The 27010-nt window shown below is 43.3% G+C and overlaps 1 long non-coding RNA gene across 1 annotated transcript; it reads right to left on the minus strand.

Moving 5' to 3' along the window:
- Positions 1-710: 710 nt before the first annotated feature.
- On the minus strand, positions 711-26258 carry LOC140456935 (uncharacterized). Its single transcript, XR_011953231.1, has 2 exons — positions 25693-26258; positions 711-1528 (listed from the first exon to the last, which is right to left on the minus strand). It is a non-coding gene; the product is annotated as an uncharacterized lncRNA (long non-coding RNA).
- Positions 26259-27010: the final 752 nt, after the last annotated feature.

The raw sequence follows: 27010 nt of genomic DNA on the forward strand, positions 1-27010 counted from the left end.
TTCATTTGGATGCAATTTGGCAAGTCACTAATGAGACCTACCTGTTCCCTGGTTATTCTGTTCCGCTGGACACACTCGTAGAATAATTGGGAATTCTCCCTAATCTTGCCCTGCCAGCGGGTTTCCATGCCCCTGTGTTAGTTAGTCCCCTACGCGTGCAGAATATCCATCTTATTGCAGCCTTAAATGGTCTGACCTTCATGCCATTATTTCCCGTGATTGTGTATTAGGCAGCCGGAGAAACATCCTGTTAATTTTCAACTTGTCACATGTTTTGTGAATTTTATACATTTCACAGTGACCTATCTCTCATTCTTTGAAACTCTAGAGAACACAGGTCGAGTTTCCTCATCACGCAATCTCGCCAATTGAGGGATTAATCTGGAGAATGTCCATTGAACTTCCTCTGTGGTCAGTATATTCTTTCTCAGATTTGGTGACCAAAACTGTCCACAATATTCCAGGTACAGTCTCACCAACATGCTGTTAAACTGCTTCAACATGTCTTTCCATCTATATTCTGCCTCCCTTAAAGCAATGCAATCCAAACTTTAACTTACCACTTGCATATATTCCTCCAAATACCCTTCACATTCATTGCAGTTATGAACTCATTGTGTGAGTTCTTATAGAAAGCCTTCTGATAATCTAAAATGTGCCAATTGTACTGGTTCCCCATTATCTATGCTGTAAGAATCAACTTCAAACAATTCCAAAGATTGTCAAGTATAATTTCCCTTTCAGAAATACATACTGATTCTTTCCAATGTTGCTGTTAATTTCTAAATAACGAATATCACATCCTATATAATAGACTCCAACAGTTTCCCCACAATGTCAAGTTAATTGGTCTGTAGTTCTCCACACTATCTCTTCTTCCCTTTGTAGATGCTGGGATCACTACCGTACATCCATAGTGCTTGGTTCCAGACTATGCAGAATGCACTGAGTAATAGAACACAGTCATCGACAGTGCAATTAATACTTCAATTAGTGGTTTATTTCTGAAGATTTTGATATGAAGTACATCTAGTTTGTCAAGGTTAGCAATGCTCAATCCAGCTGCATGTTCAAGTAGAGCCTTGTTACTGATATAAATTGACTTTATGTCTTTCGATCCACAAGTCCTATATAATGACGTTGTATTTCTGGGTGATTTTCTGGATCTTCCTCCATGAAGACAGATAGAAAGTAACTGGTTATTTGCTTGGCCATTTCCCTGTTATCCATAATAAGCTCGTCTCTCCTGATTGCAGATTTCCACATTTGACTTTGCTTTTCGCTTTCCTTTGAAATATATATCATAGATTTATGCAGTCTTTGTGTTCGTGTTTGTCTGCATGCATGTTCGCTTTTTGATTTCTTTACCCGTTTCATGGCCCTCCTTTTCTGGATCTTAATTTTCTGAGAATTCTCAGGATTCCACAATGTCTGGAATTCTTCTGAAGTTACTTCCTGTGATTCGTGTAATCTTTAATTTATTATGATAATCATTGTTAACTCACTTTCTCACTCTTGGGTGTTTTACCTGAAATAAATAGACATATTTTTCAGACTTTGTAGTATTTCTATCAATCACCTGGTCCTGAACATATATATTCAGGAACACTGCAGGAGGACAGGAAAGAAATAGCGGGGGCCCTGGTTGGTACTTTTGCATCATCGGTCATCAATCGGTGAGGTCCTGGAGGACTGGAGGGGAGTGAATGCTGTGCTGTTATTCAAGAAGGGCTACAAATAAAAACCGGGGAACTATAGACCAGTAAACCTAAAATCTGGAGCAGGTAAGTTATTTGACAAGATTCTGAGGGAGAAGATATCCATGCATTTGGAAAGACAGGGCCTTGTGAATGGAGGATTATGGCTCACAAGTTTGTTAGACTGCATTGATGAAGTGAGCAGTAACTTTGGCAAGGACATGGCTGTATATATAGATTTCAGTAAGGCCTTCAATAAGGTTCCACATGGTACGCTGCTCTGGAAGGTTAGTTCACATGGAATTGAGGGGGAGTTGGCAAATTAGGTCCAAAATTAGCTTGATGATAGGAAGAAGAGGGTAATCGTGGAAGGATGCTTGTCAGACTAGAGGCCTGTGACGAGTGGAATGCCTCAGGGTCGGTGCTGGGACCATACATTCATATATTACACATGTCTATGATTTAGATGAGAATGTACAGGTATAATTTGTAAGTTTCAAGGTGACCAAAAAATACATGGTGTCGTGGACAGTGAGGAAGGTTATCAGAAATCTCAGAAATTGCAGCAGTACCTTGATCAGGTGGAGAATTGGGCAGAGAAATGGCAATTTGAGTTTAATTCAGATAAGTGTAAGTTCTTGCATTTTAGAAAGCTGGAGTTTCATGGCGAATGACAGGGCTTTAAGGAGTGCAGTGGAACAGAGTGACCTTGGGAATTCAGGTGCACGATTTTCTGTAAGTGGAGTCCCAGGTAGACAAGGCACTGAAAAAGGCTTTTGACTCACTGCCCTTCATCAGTTAGAGCACTGAGTATCGAAATTAGGGAGTTATGTTGCAGTTATACAAGATGTTGGCGAGTCCATACTTGTAGCGTCATGTTCAAGTTTGTTCACTTTGCTCGTGAAAGGATGTTATTAAACTGGAAAGAGTGCAGAAGAAATTTACGAAGAATGTTGCCAAGACTCAATGGTCTGAGTTATAGTGAGAGGTTGAATAAGCTAGGAGTTTTTACTTTAGAATGTATGAGGCTGAGGGGGATCTGATAGTAGTGTATAAGGTCACGGGAGGCATGGATAGAGTCTTTTTTCCCCAGGATTGGACAGTCACGGACTAGAGGGCATAAATTTAAGGTCAGAGGGGAAAGAGTAAAAGGGAACTTGAGGGGCAATTTCTTTTACACACAGGGTGGTATGCATATGGGATGAGCTGACAGCAGAAGTAGTTGAGGCGGGTACATTCACAAAATTTAAAATACATTTGGACAAATACAGAGGTAGGAAAGGATTAGAAGGATACAGGGAAATGGGGTTAGTGTGAATGGACATTTTGTGCGGAATGGACCAGTTTGGGCTGAATGGCCTGTCTCCGTGCGGTAAGACTATATGGGTCTAACAACCATTGTTCTCCTACTGAATGTTATGTTGTTCTTTCCCAATTCACTGGAGTGAACTTGACCCTCTAACCTCTGGGCTTCCATGATGTTTGACCAGAATGTTCACACATTCCACATTGAATGCAGACGCCGTGTAAAATATAACATATTAATGTCACTATTCCTCCAAAGCTGCTTCAGAGCAAGGTTAGTAATTAGTCTTTCCGATCACACAATAGATAATAAACAATAGGTGCTGGAGTAGGCCATTCTGCCCTTCGAGCCTGCACCACCATTCAATATGATCATGGCTGATCATCCTTAATCAGTATCACACAACACCAAATCCGAAATAATCTGCTCTCTAGTTTGGTTCACAACATACTCTCCAACCTACCTGATATACACTCAAGGAATTTATTTTTCACAACATTAGCAGTCACTTAGTTAACTCAGTTTCGATGCAACTTGATACCACCCATTATTACTGCAGGATCCACGAGTATTTGTTACTCGTTCACAGGATGAGGGCTTAGCTCGATAACCAGCATTTACTGGCCATACCAGACGGCAGTTAAGAGTCAACAGCGTTGGCTTGGATCTGGAGTGACATACAGGCCAGACCAGATAAGAACAGCCGTTTCCTTCCCTAAAGGACATTAGTGAACCAGATGAGTTTTTCCAACAATCAGGAATGGATTCCTGATCATCATAAACCCTTGATCCCAGATACATATTGAATTCAAATTCCACAATCTGCCATGGCAGGATTTGAAACCATGTCCCCAGAACATTACCTGGATCTCTGGGTTAAGAGCCCAGCGATAATATCAGTATTGATAGCTTCCCTTTGAGTATAGTTGCATATATAATTTCCAGAGCATATGATGCAAAATATTTGCGTGACAGTTTTGGTTCAGATATATAACACAACAAGTTTGTTTCTCCTTGCTATTTGTAAGACCCACCCAAACTCATTCTGTGGAATCTGAGGGACAGAGCCTGTGTCGTTATTAGTGATAGACTTGGATAAGACATTTGGGGAGGCTCACCTCGATGCTGAGATGATCTGAAGACAGGTCCAGCAATATAGGACAAGCATCAATATCCATTCCGCTCTGTCAGGATAAGTGTCTCCGTATATTCTCACTGCTCCCTCACACTCACTGTATGTCTCTTATAACACCTACCCTCGACCAAGACTCACACTCCAAAAATGCTCAAGCACGACCACTCTCACTGTTGAATTCAGCACCTTCCCTCCCCCACATTTCCTGTCCCTGATGCAATAGCCCCACACACTAATAGCACTACATGGATACAACACTATGGACAGACTCCCTCCGGCTCCATGTCACACCTCACCTAGTCCAGCACTAACAGAAGGGCCATCCACTCCCACCCTCACTCATTCCCTCCCTTTCTCCCATTCCAGGAGAACCAGCCTGGAATAGGACAGAACGGGCCAAGCCGGGTGGGGGAGTGCCCGATATCCGTTCCCTCATACCCCTACCCTGATATGTGGGAGGAACCTGGAGAGAGCTGGAGAGGACCAGTAGGCCTTGGGTGGAGATTCGGAAACATCCACGTCCCACCAACCGAATAAGGAGCAGTGTTTAGTAAAGAGCAATTCTCAATTCAAACCTACTGTCAGTTCCAACCTCATCTCTCTCACTCGCAGATGAACAGATGCCCCATTGCACAGAGATGCAGGTATTGAAATACACAGACGTATTGGTAAATACCCCAATATACTAACATGCACAATGCATACAAGGAGATAAGCATGCACACACGGAGAAGCACACAAAGACATAAACAGTCACACACAAATGGACACAAACACAGACAGAAACACACAGGCTGATATAAAGACAGACAGACTTAGTCACACAAATAGAAAAGTAACAAGTCCATGGACAAACATACACTTAAGTACACATTAAGACACAGACATGAGTGCCATTAAGACACAAATAAATTAGTTTCTGATTTATAAGGAGATCAAGGATTCTGGGAGAAGGTAAGAGAATGATGTTGAGGAACATTATAGAAATGACTTTAAGGTATATCAGACTCGATAGGCCAAATGGTCTAATTCTGCTCCTTTTTTAATGCTCGTGTGGTGTTATGCTATTTGGTATTCTCTTCCTGAGACAGCAGCAGCAGCATATTTGATTGGAACCAGTCAGTGGTAATGTGGGAAAAGATTGGATGGCAGAATGGTAAATGTCTATTCCTAGCTATTGTACCACTATATCTGAAAAGGGGCAGTGATTTGATATCAGGTTGACACAGTTTTAAAAAAAATGTATCCCACAATGAAAGAAGGATGTCCCTTTCCGTTTACTGTTGTGCGATCTGTGGTGTCCTCATCCTCAGGGAGCAGTGAAGACTCGGTAAATTCAGGTATTTTAGTTTGAGCTTGACTGATCTTTGCTGGACAGGAGAGTCAAAGTTTATTGGGAACAGACAGGAGACGGATGGTCAGACACACTCGGATCAGCCATGACCATTCTGAATGGTGCCGCTAAACGGCCAACTGCTGCACCTTTCCAATGTGTTGTTCCCTCAATCCACGCTCCCGGCCGTTACAGAGATATACTGCTGTCCCTACCCCATGTGTTGTTCCCTCAATCCACCACTCGATGCAGTTACAGACATATACTGCTGTCCCTACCCCATGTGTTGTTCCCTCAATCCACCACTGAGTGCGATTACAGACTATTCCATTCAGCCTGACTGGATCGTTACAATTAGACGGGAGGAGACCATTCTGCCCCTCCAAAGAATTACACAGGAATATAGGATGAAGTAATTCAGCTCGTTGAGTACATTTCACAGCCCAGGACGAGGCCATTCAACCCGCCTGAACTGCTGCACAGGAACAGAGATGCTGTCACTAACAGGAAGTAGATAGTAGTGATATATGATCTTTTTAAACAAAACTGTAACTAGTTTTGACTCAGCGATCACTGTAGGGTCATCAATGATCAATAATCTATGTAAAATATCTCGATGAAGGGACTGAATGGATCAAAGCTGAACTACCTCGTACACCAAAATGATCATTCAATAGATCTTCAAATGGAGGGAGTGAATCTGCATTTTGATGTAGACAGGGAAGGTTAGTGAGCGTACCCTCAGCAGAAATAATATATTGTGAGTTGTCTATTGCAGTCGGGAACAATTTAAATGGAGAGAGATTGCAGAACTCTGTGATGCAGATGTTTTTCATAATCTTGGTACATGAATCATATGAAGTCTGTCTGCAGATGCAGCAAGTGATTCAGAAGGTAAGTAGAATGATGCTGTTTGTGGCAACGGGTATTGGGTTTAATTAGGAATATTTCACTGTATCTGTACAGGGCATTGCTGAGACCACATCAGATACATTGGGTGCAGTTCTGATCCTCTAAACTAAAAAAAACGGATACAATTCCTTTCAAAGATGTTTAAAGATGCTTTCCTTTACTCATTCCTGAAATGAAGGTCTTTTGTTATCGGGGATTATCTGTTTAGATCTTAGATGAAAAATCTTACTGAACCATGATTTTCAGAGAAGTCTTTCAGCTGGCTACATATTTTCTCTTGTTAAGAAGACGAAAGCTAGATAATACCCTTTTGAATGAGATGCATTGGTATTAACACAAATATTATGAAGATACCGACCCATTTTAAAAAATTACTCAGATGCATATAAGCATCTCATCAAATCATAAAACGGGCACATTATTTTCTTTTGCTAATGAAAGGCACTGTTCACAACAACAGCAATGATGCTGCATACAGCATACAGTCTAATATCATCCATTCCAGAGAATGTACATGGAGAGTGCACATGGTCCAGTTTGGTGTTCAGTTGATATTCTTGAATTTTTCCGCACAGAGACGGAGAAAAATATTACTTGCTTCAGAAGCCGCACCCAATTGGTCTCTCTCTCTCTCTCTCTCTTACTTTGTTCTGCCTGAAAACAAGGTGTAAGAGCACAAAAATCCTGAGTCATCTTTACCACTCGCGGAGGATTCCTGATGAGGATTCATAGGAATCTCTGTACAGCTCAAAACAAAGGGAATTCAGTCAAATCCAACTGTTCTGGGAAGAAATCCGCTTTCCCAGACATTTGTGTGAGCAGAATAAGTTCGAAGTCAGAAACATGTTTGGGACACTCTATCATTTTACCATTTGTTCACAGTTCAACTTTCTGTGTCTCTGATTTTTCCAGAAAATTACCCAGTCCGATACCTATATCATTGGATACAACACTCAACTGGTTACATTTAAAATTTGCTTTCACCAATAGAGGAGTGGGAAAAGACATGAGTGACCCTCCAACATTCGTCAGAACACGAACAAGAGATTCACAAAGGGTTGTTAAGGTGTGAATTCCCTTCCACAGAAGATTGTGATGCCTGGATATTTCCATTTGTTCAGAATTATCTATGTAAGACATTTGAAAGACAAATGAATGTAGGGAAATGGTACACTGATAGAAAAGTGCTACTGAGACCTTAATCAGATCATAGTGCATGGTAGAGCCATGACAAAGTGTCTGATGACCCACTCTTGCTCCACAGTCCCGGGTTACTATGGTGCATTCAGCCTCTCACAGCTCCTGCAAGGTGCAGATGGGGGCCACTTGCTCCAAATACCTGGTCCACAGTAACACAGGATCTCAAATAATCCCTCACAACTGTCACGCACAGATTGGAAAATGTTATTTGGAAATCCAGGTTGGTTTTGAAAGACGCCACTGGTCTGTTTACAGAGTGCTCCCTCACTGCAACTTGGGCTTCATTTATTGGTCTTGGTCTAGACCAGGATTCGTTATGAATAAAGCTCCATACCTCACTCACAATAATGCTTTGCTAGCTCTGATTACAACATACAATAACAGTACATCCAGGAAAATTACAGACGTTTACTTTGAAATTACAGAAAATGAAAACATAAGGAACAGGAATAGGTAATTCGGACGATCAAGTCATTGTATACGATCATGGCTGATCTACTGTTAGCATTAACTCCTCCTTAATGCCCAGTTCTTCACAGTCCTCAGCTCTCTGACAGGTCAACGATTCATGTACTACCTCTATAAATACTTTCAGCGATGTAGCTCCCCTAACTCTCTAGTCCAGATAATTCCTGACATTGAGTACCCTCTGTGAGAGGAAAACACTCTGCACATACACCGTCACCTATTGATTTGAACAAGAGGTGAACACAGGGGCTCAAGAAAGAGTGAATGGCCTTGATATCAAGGCAGTAGTTGACTGAGGATGTCATCGGGACCACCTAGTTTTTTGAGCTTAATGAGAATCAGGTCTAACCTCCTCACTGGTTGGGGTCTTTCAGAGCACAAAGGAAGATGTTTGTGGTCGGTGGCCGACAATCCTCTCAGTCCCGGGACATCTCTTCAGGAGATCCTCAGATTAACTTTCTCAGCACAAACATCTTCAGCTCCTTCGTCATCGTCTATGTGCCCCCATTCCCGGCGCCCCCCATCTATCCCAAGATCAGAAGCGGAGTGATCACTGAAGATCACATAATATTCAGAACATTTTGTCCCCACTCAGCTCCTGAACCGGTCTGTGTCCATATTCAGCAAGACCCAAACAACATTCACGTTCATGCTGTTAAAGTGCCAGTAACTTTCATGTAACAGAAAGGCCAGGCACTGCACATTTCCACAATTAAAAGAGGAGCTCATTCAGCACCTCAAGCTGGTTACATCCGGATATGTGGAAACTATTCAGCCCATCGAAATGACTGATCAAGAAGAGGGACAGCCCATTCAATCCTCCTGCCTGTTCCACAGGAAGAGGAGGCATCTGGTCAGCACATTGAACTGTTAAACAGGAACAGGCAGAGTCCAGTAAGACCCCTAAATCTGTTCTATGGAACCAGGAGGAGACCATTCACCCCTCGAGACACTTACACAGGAATAGGAGGGTGTCATTGATGCTCCAACCTGGAAAACGAATGGAGCAGAGACTGCACTCATAGACTGCTCACAATGTTCCTCGTGGCTCCATTGCCTGTGGAACAAATGATTCTTTAACGTTTTTTGCCGGCAGTGAGGAAGGAAGCCAAATGTTTTGTGCCAAGCCTCAATGAGGCATCTTCCATCTCCAGGAAGACAGACCCATGTTCTCTGTGGGGATCAGAAGCTGGTGGGAATGGTTATCTGTTTTAGAATGAAGGTATTGTGGCTCCTGTCGCGATGGTGGATAACGTGAAGTATGATCACACACCAAATGCACTGTGTAAATGTTGGAAGAGTTTAGTTAAAGACTGGTTCTCTCTCTCTCAATCGAAATGGGGAGTAGCGTGGAGTGAGAGGAACGTTCTCAGAGTCTGTTAAGTCTTCCACAGTGTGGACCCACCAGTGCTTCAGGGTGGAGGAAATGCTGAAGGCCATCCTGCACTTGGGACAGCTGAAAGGCCTCTCCCCCAAGTGTGGGAAGGCCTTCAGCAATTCCTCCCTGCTGAAGCACTGGCGGGTCCACACTGGGAAGAGGCCGTTCAGCTACCTGAGTGCTGGAAGGCCTTCAATAATTCCTCCAACCTGCTGACCCACTGATGGGTCCAATCATGTAAACCAAGTTTAAAAAAACATGGACTTTATCACCGTATTAGTTCTGTTTATTGAACACAAAATACGGGGACAAAATGATTTTCCGTCCGTACTAAACTTTGGGAAGTACGAAGAAATAAGATACACTCGTGATATTGAGCTACATAAATTGAAATGTGCATTAGAAAACCACGGAAGTGGTGTGCAATCTTTCTCAATCATTATTTGGCCCACAGCTGAGATGCTGATTACCCCTCTGTCAGTGATCCACCTCATTCAGATTCTCTGGCGCATTATCTCAGTATTGAGGGGGTTCTCAGTTCCTGCTGCTGTTCACCCAGTCTATTTAAATTAAACCACCTTCTCACTGTAGAAAAATAAAAAAAATCACTTGGCCTTTTGGACTCTGTTTAACTGTCAGCAACTCAGCTCTGTGATATTATTGGCGATAAATGCTCTGGGACCACAGCCAGTATCCGCACAGTGCTCAAACGGTATGACAATAGATAAAGGCCTTGCAGTCCGTGAGAATTTCTAAATAAAACTTCCATTTTCTGTTCGTTCCTGTCTATCTCCCCTCATGCTGTCTTCTGATCTATCCAACTCACCCTCGTTTAACATCCCTGTTTCCAAATTGTGCTGTTGTACAGCTTGATGTTTTGGCCATTTTTGAGAAATGGATAGAGCAGGGACAGGACTGATCGTTGTAGGGTCCGAGGTTTAGATGCTACATTGAAAAAAAGGAAAGTACTAACAGTGGGGAGGGGGTGGTGGTTGGGGTGGGGGAGGTTAGCGTGGCATTGATATTCAAAGACAGCATTACGTTGGTATAAAGGATGCTTGATAAGGACTCGTCTAGTGAGGTCGTATGGTAAGAGGTTAGAAACAAAAACGGAGAGGTCACTCTGCTGAAAGTTCTCTATTGCCGTCTGAAATGTTCCAGAGATGTAGAGGAAAGGATTAAAAAGATGATACTGAATAGGAGCGAAAATAACAGAGCATTTGTTATGGAAGAATTTAACTTTCCAAATATTGATTCGAAATGGTACAGTAGAAATACTTTATATGGGTCAGTGGTTGTCCAATGTGTGCAGAATGGTTTCCTGACACATTATGTTGATAGGCCAACAAGGGCCGAGGCCAAATTGGCTTTGGTACTGAGTAATGAACCAGACCAGGTGTTAGATTTGGAGGTAGGTGAACACTTTGCTGATAGTGACTACAATTCAGTTATGTTTACCTTAGCGATGGAAAGGGACAGGTGTATACTGCAGGACAAGAGTTATAGCTGGGGGAAAGGTAATTATGATGCGATTAGGAAAGGTTTTAGGATGCATAGGATGGGGAAGGAAACTGCAGAGGATAGGTACAATTTAAGTGTGGAGCTTTTTCAAACAACAGCTACTGTGTGACCTTGATAATTTTATACCTGCCAGGAAAGGAGAAAATGGTTGAGTGAGGCTGCTGTGGTTTACTGAAGCAGTTGAATCTCTTGTCAAGAGGAAGAAGGTGGCTTATGTAAAGATGAAACATGAAGGCTCAGTTCAGATGCTTGAGAGTTACAAGTTAGCCTGGAAGGACTTTTTAAAAAAGCTAAGAATAGCCAGGATAGAGCATGACAAGTCTTTGGCAAGTAGGATCGTGGAAAACCCTCAAGCTTTCTATCAGCATGTCACGAATAAAAGAATCACCAAATGAAGATTAGTGACAATCAAACACAGTAGTGTTAAGTTGTGTGTGGAGTCTGAGGAGATAGGACAGGCTGTAAATTAATATTTGAATCAGGATTCACATTGGAAAAAGAAAATGCTGTCAAGGCCAATACTGAGAAACAGGCTATTAGTCTAGACGGGATTGAAGTTCGTAACGTCGAGATGTTAGCAGTTCTGGAGAGTGTGAAAATAGATATGTCCCCTGGGCCAGATGGGATTTATCCTAGGATTCTCTGAGAAGTTAGGGAGGAGTTTACGCAACCAACTGTTCGGATTTTTACATCGCCATTGTCTACAGGAAGAGTGCCAGAAGACTGGAGGACAGCAAATGTTGTCCCTTTGTTCAAGAAATGGAGAAGAGACAACCCTGGTAATTATATACCTGTCTTACTTTGGTTGTGGGTAAAGTGTTGGAAAGGATTATAAGAGATAGGATTTACTATCATCTGGAAAGGAAACATTTGATTCGGAATAGTCAACAAGGTTTTGTGAAGGGTATGTCATGCCTCACAAATCTTACCGAGTTCATTGAGAAGGTGACCAAACAGGTGGATAAGAGTAAAGTGAGGTATGTGAATTTCAGTGAAGCGTTTGATAAGGTCCCCCATGGTCGGCTATTGAAGAAAATATGGAGAGTGTGGTGTTGGAAAAGCAGAACAGATGAGGCAGCGTCCAAGATGCATGCAAGTTGATGTTTCTCTTGTAAGCCCTTCATCGAGAATCAGTTTTATGGTCTGCAGCATCTGCAGTCTTCATTTTCTCCTCGCTCCTCGGATGTTGCCTGACCTGCTGTGCGTTTCCAGCGCCACACTCTCGACCCTGATCTCAAACATCTGCAGTCCTTACTATCTCCCAGAAAATATGGAGACGTGGAATTGTGGGTGATTTAGCGTTTGGATCACAAATCGGCTAGCTGAAAGCAGTCAGAAGGTGGTAGTTGATGGGGAATGTTCATCCTGGATTTCAGTCACTAGTGGTATACTGCAAGGATCTGCTTTAGAGTGACTGTTGTTTGTCCTTTTGAAAATGACCTAAATGAGGGTATAGAAGGATGAGTTAGTAAATTTACGGTTGTCAGTAAGGTCGGTGGATCTGTCGGCAGTGCTGAAGGATGTTGTGGGTACTGAGCTGTAATGTTCTATGTGCATGGACCTACAATGAGCTAAATAGCTTCCTTCTGTCATGTAACGATTCTGAGGTACTCTGGTCCACAATAAAAGCTTCAGGTGCCGGAGAGACAAGCTGGTCCAGTAAAGGACACACACTGCACAGTCATCCATCATCTCTTCCTGTTCTCTGATATACAGCGGCCTCAAAATATCAGTCCAAACAAAATAGATTGATTCAAATTCACGCAGTCAGGAGAACGTTAACTGGAGGGGATTACCGTCAGAGGATTCAATGAATAATAAGATTTCAGAATAACAATAAAAAGCAATATCACAGCAGCATAATAATTGGCAGCAGAGTAAAACCTGCAGTTCCAAATATGTCCATATGTCCAAGTACAGCATTGTGTTCAGTTTTGGTCACCTTGCTGTAGGAAGGATGGTATTAAACTTAAACTTTACAAGGATGTTGCCAGGACTCAAGGGTCTGAGTCATAGGGAGAGGTTGGATAAGCTGGGACATTCCTCTTTAGAGCGCAGGAGACTGAGGGGAGTGAAATGCGTCGAGAGTCTAGTCATGGCCCACATCAGTTCCAGTCTCCCAGCCTGCCTCGATCCCCTACAATTTTCCTACCAGTGGAATGGGTCCATAGCGGGTGCCATATCCCTGGAACATGTGGACAACAAGGGCACCCACATCAGATTCCTGATCATTGACTATAGGTTCACCTTCAACACCATTATTCCTTCAGACTGATCACCAAACTCCCTGACCTTAGTCTTGGCTCAGCCCTCTGAAATTGGATCCTCAGCTTTCTGACCCACAGTACACAATCAGTGAAAATAGGTAAGTGTTTCTCTTCCATGATAACATTCAACACTGAAATCCCAAAGGATGTGTCCTCAGCCCCCTACTATACCCCTGTACACCCACGACTGTGTTGCAAAATTTTGAACGAATGCCATCTACATGTTCACTGATGACACCATCATAGTAGAACAGGTATTTAATGATAACAAGTCAAAATACAGAACGGAAATAGAGGACTTGGTGAAGCCCTGCACTGAGACCATCCTCTCTTTCAACGTCGGCAGAACTAACCAACTGATCAATGACTTCAGAAAGAAATGAGGAGAACATGCCCCCATCTGCATCAATGGAACTGAAGTTGAAAGAGTGGAAAGCATTAAGTTGCTTGGAGTGAAGATAAACGACCTCCCATGTAGATGTGATAGCCGAGATGGCACAACAACGCCTCTTCTTTCTCTGGCTGCTCAGGACATTTGACATGTCCACAAGGACCCTCACCAATGTCTACAAATGCACCACTGACAGCAAACTATCTGGGTGCATAATGACCTGGTGTGGCCACAGACCTGCCCAGGACAGTAAGTGAAATGACAGAAGGTTGTGTGCACAGCCCATGCCATCACGGAAACCAACGTCCCATCCATTGTCTCCATTGACACAGCTCACTGCCGTAGAAAGGCTGACAACATTATCAAAGACCCATCGAACCCTGGATCTCCTGCAATCTCTTCCATCATGGAGACAATACAGAATCTTGAACACACAAACCAGCGGCTCATGAACAGCATCTTCCCAGCCCATTATTAAACTGAGGAATGGATTCTCTAACTTCAAATAATGCTGATCTTGCTCACATTGATGTTGCCTATAGCATACCCTTTCTGGTGTAGCCTGTATGTCTCAGTCTAAGTTTTTCCTTTACCCTATGATCTGTATGTCCTTGCTTATTATAGGAGCGAGATTCCCCAGCGAGGGTCAAAGACTCTGGAGGCAGACAGGACACAGGCACGGAATGGACATTAATTCAAGCAAAACCTGGTTAATGCTGGGAGAATAACAAAGGATCTTCCTCAAATCTGGCTTTGACATGAGAAGACAATCGTTTCCTTAATCTTTAGCTCAGATCAGACGGCAAATCAATGACACACTTCGAGTTTACAGTAAAAAGACAGTATTTTTATACGTTCTGTGTTGCAATGATCATACACAACTTTGTCAGTGTACACTCCACTCCCCTTCTGCAGAACCAATCTTGTAAAACAACTTATCATTGTTGGACACTCCCAGGGACAGCCCAAGTTTCTTATTTGTTTCGGATGTTTAACGATTGTTGTTATCTCTAGGCCTTGGGATCTTTCTCTAATGCATTCCAAAGTTCGGGGCTCTGCTCTTTTCAGTCATATACCTCATTGTTTATCTTGAAGGATTGCATGAATTCTATTCTCCAATGGGCAGGCTATCTCTTATCAAATTCCGTGATCACATTTTCCAGTAAAAAGCTGATTCTGATACAAAATACGTAATATTATTATTTCCACGGTTAACCTTTTTCTTCGCAAATTCGACAAGACAAGCCAGGCATCTCTTTAAGGTTTTATTATTATGTTGAATTCTGTGTCCATGATTATTTACCAAATATTTAACTAGAACTTATTACTATTGTAAACAGTTTCAAAGGCAAAGCTAGCTTCTGAAAGATAACTTGAGATGCTATTTTTGTGGATGAAAATAATCCTTACTGAGATCAGAATAAGTTACTTTTTGTAGTGATTCTTCAAAGTTTTTGTGCTACAATTTCATTTTTTCATCTGTGTTCTGTTACAAATCATCATTTTTTTTTTAAAAAAGAACCTTCTTTACCACTATATTGGCATGTTTCAGAATCTTGCGAATCAGATTATCCTTTCTTTTGCTTTGGAATAATTCCCTTTTAAAAGGCCCTTTTTTCACTGATGCTGAAGCAATCTATTTTAATTTCTGTCTATTTTGTGGCTCTTCAGAAACAGACAGCTGAAGTAGACTTTTAATTTTCGGCCACTCCATGTCTCTAAAAAAAGGCAGCTCCAACTCTCACTATGATCTGCCAGAACTGTGTATAAACAAAGAGTTTCACTCTACTTAGATACATGCGACAATGGATCCTATCAAATCAAATAAAACCAAATCACATGATCGAGAGAGAGAAATTGTCACAAGGTCAATACACCCCGATGAAACCTCTGCAGCCTGCCACATTCGGCCAAAAATCGTGATAGTCGATTAAACAACTAACTGTTAGAGAGGGCTCCACAATTATTCCCATTCTATCAATGGATCAGCTCTGCACATCAGTGTAAAAAACAAGGAAATAGTATCTGTACCATCCTCAGCCAGGGGTGTTGAGTCAATGATTCAATTCACCGTCATCATGATGCCCACAGGATCACAGATCAGTCTTCAACCAATTCAATTCGCTGCACGTGCCATGAAGAAAAAGCTGAACACAGTAGAGAGGCAAATGCAATGAGTCCTGACCCCATTCCTGCAATAGGACTGAAGACTTGTGCTGTACAACAAGCCGTGCCCCTGGGGAAGCGGTTTCCTTCCAGCTACAACTCTGACATCTCCCTAGCAATGTGGAAAATTACTCAGTGTCTGGGAATAATTACAATCTGGACAATTACAACCCTCTCAGTCTCATCATGATAGTCAAATTGGGAGTTCGTTTTGATAGAGCTGTCAAGCAGCACAGACATAAACTTGCTCAGTGTGGTTTCCGATCGGTCCCCATGTGGAGATGGTGTGTTTTGGAAAAGTCACTGGATGAATAATCCAGACCAGGCTAATGCTCTGGCAGCTGGTGGAAATTAAAAACAATTAATAAAATATCGAGATCTCAAATCTGGTGTCAGTAACAATGGCCTTGATGTCAATGTCGATTGTAAACACCAATTTCCTTCCCCAATGTACTTTCAGGAAGTGAATCTCCCGTGCTTTCCTGTTCTGGCCTAAAAGTGACTCCAGACACACAGACATGTGATGCACTCTTCAATGGTCTCTGAAAAGGCCAAGCAAGACACTCTATTGTATCAAACTGCTCTAAAGTCTAAAAGGATAAAACCTGACAGAACATCCAGCCCCCAACCTCGGTATGGAAAAGGGAACGGGAAAGACAGTCATGTTGAGCCAGCAGAGACGTCGTTCCAAACATCTGCGAACTTGTGACAACATTTACAGAGCTTTCCCACAAACCGCACAGAAACATCGGGAATGTAATAGGCCATTGAGCCTGCCCCATTCTAGTTAATGTCTGAACATCTCCTGAATGCACTTTCCCCACACACTTTACACACCCCTTAATGTGATTAACCTTGTGAAGCTATAAAATAGGAACTGCGGTCGTCCCCTTGGTCTGTCGAGTTTACTATCCAATTCAATATAATGATGGCTGACCCTTTATTTCTACACCATACTCCTGCTCTCTCCCCCATCCTTTGGTGTCTAGACATCCTTATTAGTCTTTAGTGCCTTGTCTTCCACAGCCTTATATGAGAGAGAATTCCCAGGTTCACCAGTCTCTGAGTGCAGACATTTATTCGTATCTAAGTGCAATGTGATCCATCTGTATTTAATACTGTGGCCTCTTGTTTTAGACTTCCCAGCCAGGGGAATTATCATCACTGCTTCCAATCGACCTCACCCTGTCAGTGTTTTATATATCTCACTGAGATCGCCACTCATTTTCCTAAACCCCATGGAATACAGGCTCAGTCGCCCCAAACTCTGCTCCACAAAAAGTCTGTCATCTCAGAGATCAGTCTGGTCATCCTTCGCTGCACTCCCTCAATGTCAGGTTTGTCCTTTATTAGGTACGGAGACCAAAACTGCACACAATACTGCACAATGTTCGAGTTGAGGTCTCACCAAGGGCCTGTACAGCTGCACTGAGACACCCTTACCCCTGGACTCCAGTCCCTCTGAAATGATGGTCAACACCCATTTATCTTCCTGACTGCTTTCTGCTCCTGCAATATTGCTTTCAGTGACTGGTGTACAGGGAGATCCCAGATCCTTTTCAATGTTACAGCTCCCCACTTGGTGGGTCTGTGTAAACTGGTTTGTGTGCCAATGTATTCCCTGTATTGGCTTCTGTCTTCAGAACTCACTGCTCTGCATGGAACTCAGATGTCTGTCTAAACAATAACAGAAGAAAAGTACAGTTCCCTTCATAGATCGACATTTCTCAACCACTCCCTTTTCCAATGGTTGGCTGGAATTTTAGTGTTTCACAACAAAGTAGACAACATCACATCTATCCACACTGCTCTTCATCTGCCACATATTTAATCATTCACTCCGTTTGTTTCAATCTCCTTTAAGTTTTATTCTCATTCTCCTCACTTTCAAAATCCTAGTTCCGTCAGCAGACTTGGAAACTTTGCATTTGATTCCCTCAACGAGATGTTTGAGATGTATTGTGAATATCTGGTGCCCCGGCACCAATCATTGCGATGCCTCATGAGCCTTCCAAACTGAAAACCATCCATTTATTCCTCCTCATTGTTTCCTGTCAACACTCCCATTTTAACGCCATGTTCATATATTACCCCCTATCCCATGTGCTTTTACTTTGCACACTAGGCTTGGGACTCTATTAAAATTCTTGCTGAAAATCCAAGTTCAATGCCTCTATTGTATTTTCTTTAATTAATCTACCAGTGAGTTTCTCAAATGCTTCCCATTTCATCAAGCTGTGTTGTTTTTTTTTCTATGCCCATTATTTTCAGTTCCAATAATTTCTCCAAATTAGTTTATTTACTAGTTTCATTCCACATCATTTCCTCCTCAGACTCAGGTTTTCTCCTATTGCTGGGAAGGCTTTGTTTATGTATTTTTCTGTGAAGGCAGAAGTGAAGTAGCTGTGTCATGTTTCTCTGTTCTCCATTCTCCATTCCCTGGTTTTACTCTGTAAGGAATCTGAAACTTTGACTAAAAAGAACAGCTGTTGTCTATTCACCCTGTCCATGCCCCTTGTAATCTTAAACCTGAATTAGTTACCCACTCAACTTCCTCTGCTCCTAAATAAATAATTCAAGCTTACCCAGCCTCTCTCCACAGCTCACATGGTCCATCCCAGGGAACATCCTGGTGAATCTCTTCTGCACCTCATCCAGTACAATCACATCCTTCCTGTAACGCAGCTCCTAGAACTGCACACAATATTTCATTTGGCCTTACCAAAGTGCTATGTAGAACTCGGATAATCTTTGGGTCAATGAATAAAGGCTTTATCTACAGTCATGCTGAACTCATCAATTATCATATCCAGTCACATTCAGGGATGTGTGGAGAAGCACGCTCTGAGCTTCCTAGTGTGATGCCATTCTTTGTTTCCTCCCCTGTCTGGTTCCTTCTTCCAAAGTGTATTACCTCATATTTATCAGGGTTACATTCCATTTGCCATTGTTCTGTCCATCTGACCATTCTATCTGTATCTTCCTGTAATATAAGATCTCCCTCCTCACTGCCAACCACCCGGCCAATCTTTGTGTCAAACACAAACTTACTTATCACACTCCCCCTACCCACTTCACATTCACATCACTTATGAATACCACAAATAATACGGAACACAGCACTGATCTCTACCGGGTACACCGGGGAAATTGGGCTCCAGTCACATAAACAGCCTTCTACCATGAAGTTGAGTTTGGATACAACTTGCCAAGTCACTAATAGGCCCGACATGTTCCCTGGTTGTTCTGTTACACTTGATATACGTGAAGAATATCTGGGGATTCTCCTTAATCTTGCCCTGCCAACAGGCTTCCATGCCCCTGTGTTAGTCAGTCCCCTCCAAGGGAAGTATTTCCGCCTTATTATGGTCTTAAATGGCATATCCCTTATCCTGTCATCATTTGCCTTAAATATAGAGTAGACAGCTAGAGAAACATCCTGTTTATTTCCACCTCATCACATGAATCATAGATTTTTGAAATTTCACTGTGATCACCTCTCATTCTTTGAAACTGGAGAGGTCGCAGGACAAATCTCCCCATCAGAAAATCTTGTCATCTCAGGAATTAATCTGGAGAATGTCCATTGCACGTCCTCTGTGATCAGTGTAATCTTTCTTAGATTAGGTCACCGACACTGCACTCAATACCTCAGGTACACTCTCACCAACACTCTATGCAACTGCTTCATGATGTCTTTACCTCTATATTCCAATCCCTTTAAACAAACTCCAACCTAACTTTAACTTTCCAATTACATGTATTGCTCCAAATACCATTCACACTAATTGCATTTACAAACTCACTCTGTGAGTTATCGAGGCATAGAGATGTACAGCATGGAAACAGACCTTTCAGTCCAACCCGTCCATGTCTAGCAGATATCCCAACCCAATCTATTCCCACCTGCCCGCATCCGACCCATATCCCTCCAAACCCTTCCAATTCATGTAACCATCCAAATGTCTTTTAAATTAGATTAGATTAGATTAGATTACTTACAGTGTGGAAACAGGCCCTTCGGCCCAACAAGTCCACACTGCCCCACCGAAGCATAACCCACCCATACCCCTACATCTATATCTACCCCTTACCTAACACTACGGGCAATTTAGCGTGGCCAATTCACCTGTCCTGCACATCTTTCGACTGTGGGAGGAAACCGGAGCACCCGGAGGAAACCCACGCAGACAGGGGGATGCTGCAATTGTACCAGCCTCCACCACATTATCTGGCAGCTCGTTCCATACACGTACCACCGTATGTGTGAAAAAGTTGCCCCTTAGGTCTCTTTCACGTTTTGATTTCTAAAAGTGTAGAAACAAGTCCACAGCGACCCACCAAAGCGCAAACCACCCAGATCCTTCCCCCTGCACCTAACAGTACAGGCAATTTAGCATAGCCAATTCACCTAGCCTGCACAAGTTTGGATTGTGGGAGGAAACCCATGCAGACATAGGGAGAATGTGCAAAGTCCACACAGCCTGAGGCGGGAATTGAACCTGAGTCTCATGGCATTGGGAGGTAGCATTGCTAACCACTGTGCCACCCAACATCCTTCACTTCTCAGCCTAAACCTATGCCCTTTAGTTCTGGACTCCCCGACACCAGGGAAAAGACTTTCTCTATTTATCCTCTCCATGCCCTTCACAATTTTGTACATCTCGAGAAGGTCACCTCTCAGCCTCCAACGCTCAAGGGAAAACAGCCCCAGCCTGTACAACCTCTCCTTATACCTCAAATTCTCCCACTCTGTCAACATCCTTGTAAATCTTTCCTGAACCCTTTCAATTTTCACAACATATTTCCGATAGGAAGGAGACCTGAATTCCATGCAATATTCCAACAGTGGCCTAACCAGTGTCCCGTACAACCGCAACATGACCTCCCAACTCCAAAACTCAATACTCTGACCATTAAAGGAAAGCAAACCAAACACCACCTTAACTATCCTACCTACCAGCGACTCCACTTTCAAGGACCAATGAACGTGCACGCCAAGGTCTCTTTGTTCAGCAACACACCCAGGACATTGCCATTAAATGTTGAAGTCCTGCTAAAATTTGCTTTCCCAAAATGCAGCACCTCGCATTTATTTCAATTAAACTCCACCTGCCACTTCTCAGCCCATTGGCCCATCTGATCAAGATCCTGTTGTACTCTGAGGTAAACCTCTTCGCTGTCCACTACACCTCCAATTTTGTAGTCATCTGCAAACTTACTAACAATACCTCTTACGCTCACATCCAAATCATTTACGTAAATGATAAAAAATTGAGGAACCAGCACTGATCCTTGTGGTACTCCACTGGTCACAGGCCTCCAGTCTAAAAAACAACCCTCCACCTCCACCCTCTGTCTTCAACCTTTGAGCCAGTTCTGTATCCAAGTGGCTAGTTGTCCCTGTGTTCCGTGAGATCTAAACTTGCTAACCAGTCTTCCATGGAGAATCTTGTCGAACGCGTTACTGAAGTCCATACAGAACACATCTACTGCTCTGCCCTCTTCGTTACTTCTTCAAAAAACTCAATCAAGATCGTGAGATATGATTTCCCACGGTTAAAGCTATGTTGACTATCCCTAATCAGTCCTTGTCTTTCCAACTCCATGTGCATCCTGTCCTTCAGGATTCCCTTCAGCAACTTGCTCACCACTGACGTCAGGATCACTGGCCTATAGTTCCATGGTTTGTCTGTACCACCCTTCTTAAACAGTGGCACCACGTTTGCCAAACTCCAGTCTTCTGGCACCTCTCCTGTGACTATCAACGGTACAAATGTCTCAGCAAGAAGCCCAGCAATCACTTCTCTGGCTTCCCACAGAGATCTATGGTACACCTGTTCGGGTCCTGGGGATTTATCCACTTTTACACGTTTCAAGACATCCAGCACTTCCTCCTCTGGAATATGGACATTTTTCAACGTGTAACCATCTATTTCCTGACATTCTATACCTTCCATATCCGTTTCCACAGTAAATACTGATACAAAATACTCGTTTAGTATCTCCCCCATTTCCTGCAGCTCCACACAAGGGCTGCCTTGCTGATCTTTGAGGGGTTCTATTCTCTCCCTAGTTATGATTTTGTCCTTAATGTATTTGTAAAAACCCTTTGCAGTCTCCATAATTCTACTTGCTAAAGCTATCTCATGTCCCCTTTTTGCCCTCCTGATTTCCCTCTTAAGTATACCTTTACTGCCTTTATACTCTTTGAAGGATTCACTCGATCTATCCTGTCTATACCTGACACATGCTTCCTTCTTTTTATGAATCAAACCGTTTAGTTAGTCAGCAATCCCTATACTACCAGCCTTTCTTTTCATCCCAACAGGAATATACTTGCTTTGGATTCTTGTTATCTCGTTTCTGAAGGCTTCCCATTTTCCAGCCGTCCATTTACCTGTGAACATCTGCCCCCAATCAGGTTTTGAAAGTTCTTGCCAAATACTGTCAAAATTGGCCTTTCTCCAATTTATAACGTCAACTTTAAGATCTGGTCTATCCATTTCCATAATTATTTAAGATCTAATGGTATTATGGTAGCTGGCCCCAAAGTGCACCTCCACTGACACCTCAGTCACCTGCCCTGCCTTATTTCCCCAGAGTGGGTCAAGTTTTGCACCTTCTCTAGTAGGTTAATCCACATACTGAATCAGAAAATTTTCTTGTACACACTGAATAACTTCCTCTCCATCTAGACTCTTAACGCTCCGGCAGTCCCAGTCTATGTTTGGAAAGTTAAAATCTCCTACCATAATCACCCTACTTTCTTACAGATAGTTGAGATCTTCTCACAAGTTTGTTTCTCAATTTCCCTCTGACTATTAGGTAGTCTATAATACAATCCCAATAAGGCGATCATCCCGTTCTTATTTCTCGGTTCTACCCAAATAACTTCCCTCGATGTATTTCCAGGAATATCCTCCCTCAGTACCCCTGTAATGCTATCCCTAATCAAAAACTCCATTCCCCCTCCTGTCCTGCCTTCCTTTCTATCTTTCCTGTAGAATTTGTAACCTGGAACATTATCTGCCAGTCCTGCCGATCCCTGAGCCATGTTTCTGTAACTGCTATGATATCCCAGTCCCATATTCCTAACCATGCCCTGCGTTCATCTGCCTTCCCGATTCGGCCCCTTTGCATTGAAATAAATGCAGTTTACTTTATTAGTCCTACCTTGTCCCTGCCGGTCCTGACTGTTTGACTCGTTTCTGATCTCAGTTTACCAATCTCAGATTGATCTATTTCCTCACTATCTCCCTGCCCCCAGCTCCCCCCCCCCCCCCCTCCCCGTCCAAACTAGTTTAAAACCTCCCGAGCAGCTGTGGCAAATCTTCCTGCCAGTATATTCGCCCCCTTCCAATTTAGGTGCAATCCGTCCTTCTGGTACAGGTTCCTTCTACCCCAAAAGAGATTCCAGTGATCCAAAAACGTGAATACTTCTCCCATACACCAGCTCCAAAGCCATGTATTCATCTGCTCTATCCCTCTATTCCCGTCCTCACTAGCTCATAGCGCCGGGAGTAATACAGATATTATTACTCTCAAGATCCTCTTTTATAAATTTCTGCCTATCACCCTGCAATCTCCGTCCATAATCTCAAACGTTTTCCCTTCTTATGTCGTTGGTTACAATTTGGACAATGACCTCTTGCTGGCCCCTCTCCCCATGAGAACATTCTGCATCCTTTCTGAGATATCCTTGATCCTGGCACCAGGGAAGCAACACACTAATCTGCTTATTTCTCTGCTGGCCACAGAACCGTCTGTCTGTACCTCAGACTAGCGAGTCCCCTAAGACAATTGACTTCGTGGAATCCGGCGTATCCCCTGTTGCATTAGAGCCAGTCTCCATACCACAAACTTGCCTGTTTGTGCAACGTTCCCGTGTGAATCCATCACCCGCTACATTTTCCAAAATAGCATATTTGCTTAAAATGGGGAGAGCCACAGAAGGCTCCTGCACTAGCTACTTAACTCTCTTGCCTTTTTTGGAGTTAACCCATCTATGTAACTCTATCTGAGACTGTCCCCCTTCCTATAACTGCCATCCATCACATACTGTTGCTGTTACCAATTCTGTATTGTCTTAAACTGTCTCTCCAACCAATCCATTCGATCTGATAGGATTCACAAGCAGAAGCATTTATTGCAGATATAATCTGCAGTAAACTTTAAATCCGATAAATGCACTCCGATATCCAGCGATACATGAATTCAAACAGCAAAGGCCGTAACTGTGTGGTACACCGTCCTGTCAGTTTCTTCCCCTCACCATGTGCTTCCTTTGTCCGTTCTTTTCCCTGTTAAAACTTGCATAAAGGCTTCTGATCATTCAAATACACCATATCCCCTATACCACTACACCCCTCCTACACCCTTACAATTCTGCCATTTATATTCACACCAACAAATTAAATCCAACACGCTCGTTGGCATAGAGACCACTGTCACACAGTTACTGTACTGCCCTTGCCATAAGTACATTCAGTGTCCTGACTGTAACCATATTGACATTCCCATCACTGTTTGGTGCCTACAAAAGAATTCCTGCTAATGGTTGCTGCTGCTTGCTTATTCTCAGCTCCACTTTTGATATTCAGATCTACATGACTGTCTCATTAATGCATTAACCTCATCCTTCCTTCACAACTTGTTGGTTTGTTGCCTAGTCTGCCTATTGGAACGAGATTGGGTTGGAATATCTGCTCAGCATGGATGGGTTGGACCGAAGGGTCGGTTTCCATGCTGCACATCTCTCTGACTCTATAACTCGATCCCAACAACCATTCGTATTCCCTTCCCAGCGATGATCATTCTGCAGCTACATCTCCGTAACGACAGTTCCATCATATCTGTTCCCTGTCATTCCATCTGCCTTATTGTGAATACAGGGAGACATTCCTCAGTAGTGGGGGGTTGAACAGATGGGTAGAGGTTACAGAGATAGGGAGGCTTACAGGGACTCGAGGATGTTAGAGTAAAACAGAGTTACATCTGGTCAAGAATGTCAGTAGGACAAAGGAATTTACAGAGATCGAGGGAGCTGGATTAGATTCTGGAGATAGGGATAGGGATGGAGTTAGGAAGAGGCAGGCAGACTGAGAGGCATAGACAGGGGGCTGTTTCATCTAGGAGATTATTGTGCATACTAACAGAGATATGGAAGGTTGTTGTGATTGAAGACATTTACAGATATAAGAAGGCTTCTAGGCTCTGGAGGCTACATAGATAGGAAGGCAATGGAGAATGCCAGGTTGCTGGGATGGAGACAGTTACACAGATGGGGAGGGTTGCACAAACTGAAAGAGGTTCCTGTGGTCGGGAGGGGTATGGTGTCGGGAATGAGGATGAAATTTTACAAGATAAAGATCAAACAATTGGAGAAGGATAAGGAGTTTACAAATTTTTCACAGCGAAGGAAGGGTTGTCGGAGCTGGAGAAGATTACATAGGTAGGGACGGATGGAGAGGTTAAAGACAAATACATTGAGATGGAGGGTGGTATTGGTGGGAGGAGCTTACAGGGATAGACAGGACTGTCAGGGTTTACAGGGATGAAGGAATTTAGTACCTACTGGAGAAGGTTAGGGATTAGGGTGTTAGGGACTGGAGAACCTGACAGAGACAGAGACAGAGACAGAGAGAATGATGTGGACTAGAGGAGATTCCAAACAGAGGAAGGATTATCGGGACTGGAGGATGTTACAGAGATCACGAACACAGCATGGGCCAGGATTGATTCCTGCGATCCCCTGTGCTGTCGCATTGAGGACCAGTACAGAAGAGGTGAAAGCAGGACCCTCACAAGATGGTGAGAATGAAGTCTAGAATGTTGCTGTTCCTTGCCCAGCTCTGTATCTCTGTCCTGTCTTCCTGGTCTACCTCACCCTGTACTGTTTACTGTGAGTGATCTTACCAGCTGCAGGAATTACTGAAGGCTCCAGATCTCCCTCTCCATCCCTCTCTGGCTGACCAACCAGTTTCCATGAGGTGATGGATGAGAAAGGAGTTAGGAACATCCTGATTACCTGCATGAGACAGAAATAGACAGAATGGGAAATTAGACTGATGCAATGAGGATAACACATGCAGAGTGGCACTGAGTCCAGCAGAGATCTCGACAATCCCAGTCTCCATCCCTTGCCTGTGCTGCTGCATCGCTCTGGAGTGGACAATTCTGTTGACTCAGGATCACAGACCATCTGTAAGAGGGAGAAATGCTGACAGAGGCAGTAAATAGACCGACACAGCGAGGGATACCACATGGAGAGATACTGAATGATATCACATTATTAAACACTGCATCAACAGGGAATTGTTTGAATTTGTAAAAAAGACACTGGGATAATTGTGAGGGGATTCAACCTTCCTATCTCATCATCTCTTTGGCAGTGGCTCACAGATGAGGCTGACTCTCTCCCACTCTCAGTGGGGGTGAGGGAGTCTGGAGTTGGCTGTACAGACCGATGTGGCCTTCCACAGACTCTGTTACACTTGAGGCAGAAGGTGGCCACGGAAAGAGGGTGGGTGGGGCGTTGATATGACAGCGCGCTCCTTGTGCTGTTTTCTCCTGGATTCCCATTTTCCCCACAGAAAGTCTCGAGGTGCTCAACACCTTCCCAATGCTCCTTCCCCACTTCAGACGGTCTTGGCCGATTTGATTAAGAGATGAAAAAAAACGATCAATTCTGAAGTAACCAACATTTAGAAATGTGGAGGAGTGCAGTAGGAAGAGGAAATATTGTCGTGTTTAATCAGAGTAGTGGAACAGGGAGAATTGAAGGTGCTGGAGTTGGTGAGGGTGTTACAGAGAGGGGCAAAGGCCTGAACAACATTACAAAGCCAGCACGGATTGCTGCAGCTAGAGCTGTTTGCAAAGGGAGGGATAGACATCTGCATTTTTCGTTGATTCATTCACGGCCTAAGGATGTCACCGGTTGGACCAGCATATATTGCCCTCCTGCTAATTGCCCAGAGGCAGCTCAGAGTCAGTCATATTGCTGTGGGACTGGAGTCACATGTGAGCCAGACCAGGTAAGAATGCCAGATATCCCTCTCTAATGGACATACGTGAACAAGTTGATTTTTCCCAGATAATCAACAATGCTTATACAGAGGCCTCACTAATGTCCTGTACAGATACACCATGACATCCCAACTCCTACTCTCAATGCTCTGCCCAATGAAGGGTAACCATCCCAAACGCCTGCTTCACCAGCCTGTCTACCCGTGAC

Source organism: Chiloscyllium punctatum, chromosome 31 (assembly GCF_047496795.1).
Source record: "Chiloscyllium punctatum isolate Juve2018m chromosome 31, sChiPun1.3, whole genome shotgun sequence".
NCBI lineage: Eukaryota > Metazoa > Chordata > Chondrichthyes > Orectolobiformes > Hemiscylliidae > Chiloscyllium > Chiloscyllium punctatum.